A 2,200-nucleotide genomic window follows, 5' to 3' on the forward strand; every position below is an offset into this window, starting at 1 on the left:
CGCTTTATTACCAAGTCCGCCTGCGGTGGTCAAAACACGCGGAAGGTTTCCTTGCAACAGCCACGCTATGCTGATGTGACAGCTACGGACGCCAAGAGGGGAGCAAGAACGGACAAGAACGGGCAAGAACAAGGGGTAAGGGCATTTTATCCCGCGTGTTGTTCGTGGTTGTGCATTACCGTCCTCGGGTACGGGACGTCGAATGAGGAAAATTACAGCAGATCATAGAACTGCTAACCATCTTAACTTTGAGAAACCATCTTATTTTTTCATGCACAGCATTTTGTGCCCGTAAAACTTGTGCATGCTCGTGCCTGATTACCCAATTAACCTTCGGATAATGTAATTATACTACAGTTATAAGTAATCCGATCATGAACCTCGTGTGCATAATAACCGCGACGATCTACTAGCGCATTTAGGCTTGTATCGGCCATGCTGAGCACAGCCGACACGAAGTAATGCCCATTTGGGGTCTAGGTGATGGTCTAGGTGATGCGTTGGTAGACCATCAATCATTAGCAACGCGGCACAACCTTGTCTGCCTCGTGAGCTTGAGCTTCGGCCGGACGCGGACGCCTTGCTGTCGCTTCAAAATCCTACAAATCTGATTTTGTCGCACGCCGTTTCCAAGCAGAATCTGCGCACCGTGCCAATCCCGCCTTTGTGCTGTTCCGCAGTCTCGGTTGTCGTCTTTGCGCCCTGGCTGGCGGCATTGGGTGCTTGCTGCTCCTTCCATCGATAACATTGTCTTTGTTACCGCCTACTCGACCCTGCAGTCTCTCCAAACTCCGCACTGCGAATAAACACTGCCAAATGGCGCCAAGACGCCCAAACATGCTCGTACTCTGTCGCCGGTTCCACCTCGAGGTGGAACCGGCTGCCGATAAACTTCTGCTACCGATAAACTAAGCAGCAGAAGAGCAAACGCAGCGCAACTGCAGCCAATGTCGCTGCCGGCTGGACTTGACGACACTCCTTTCGTCCAACGCTATGTCTTTCTGTATCCTTAAGTCACTCTCTGACCGCGGATTGACGGGGGAATTTTTTGGTGACATGCTTCATTTGTTGCTAACAATATTAAGAAAATTAGTACCCTTGCACTAGTGTGAAAATGGCACACCAACGCAGTTTTGTCGGTGGATGGATGATATTGAGTTATATGTTCTGACAAAGACACACGCAGAAATTCTTTAAAATTGTATTTAAATTACATCATTCTCATTACACTTGTTTCGGGAAAGATTCGCTAAATCAATCGTTATAGCCGTTTTCTGTAACCATGCTCCCTCCGTAGAAGGCAGCTATTGACAGCAGACGGGAATTCAGTAACGTTTACAACTTCACTGTGGAGCAATTATGACACAAATGAAACTGAAAGTAATAATAGAGTAGTCTTAACGGCCAATTTCAGTATGATTATTTTATTTAGTTAAACTCATGTCCACCTTAAAGGCCCGAGGGCGTTAGATGAGTGGGGGCCCGGGGGGGGGGGGGGGGGGGGAGCACACAAACTTGTATTACGTTGCTTCAAGGAAACTGAAAAAAAAAAAAAAAACGAACGCCAGAACAAAGGAGGCAAGTGGCAAAGGTACAAGTATAAGGGGTATTACGGCAACAAAACTGCAGTTGAAAGAGCATACAGTCAAAAAGTAGAAATGGCAGAACAGCATAAAAAGGCAACAACACATTTGCAGTGCACGTACAGCAGAATATCGGTGGTTAATTTGTCACTGAAAAGCCTGCAGTCAGCGCATGAGGCTATGGTACTTGAGGAATGAATGAGTTCTCTATTGAAGTGTTGCTGTGAAGCTGTGCTATGCTGTGGCTGTGGCTGATACAAGACGAGGTACGGTGCGGCGGTTTTACGAGAGGTTCTCCGGTCTTCGGGTGATATTAAAAGTGATCAAGAAGGCAGGGGCGTGATACGGTCCGGCGTGGCAAGAGTGAATGGAGGTTTAAAGATCGTATTAGTGCGGCGACTCTCATGTTGGGGAATTACTGTGGGGGGTGTGGCTATTCTGCCGGCTGCCGGGAAAAATACGTTTTCGAAATTCTCCCGGCAGTCGAATCTCATTGGCTGATGAAGTGACGTCAAAAGTGCCGGGAAAATTAAACTTTTCGTATTCTACCTGCAGCCGGGAGAAAAACGTTTTCGAAAAACGCAATAAAACCTAACCTAACCTAACCTAACCTAACC

The sequence above is a fragment of the Haemaphysalis longicornis genome, unplaced genomic scaffold (assembly GCF_048455015.1).
Source record: "Haemaphysalis longicornis isolate Haplotype H1 unplaced genomic scaffold, Haemaphysalis longicornis Haplotype H1 scaffold_7, whole genome shotgun sequence".
In the NCBI taxonomy this organism is placed as follows: domain Eukaryota; kingdom Metazoa; phylum Arthropoda; class Arachnida; order Ixodida; family Ixodidae; genus Haemaphysalis; species Haemaphysalis longicornis.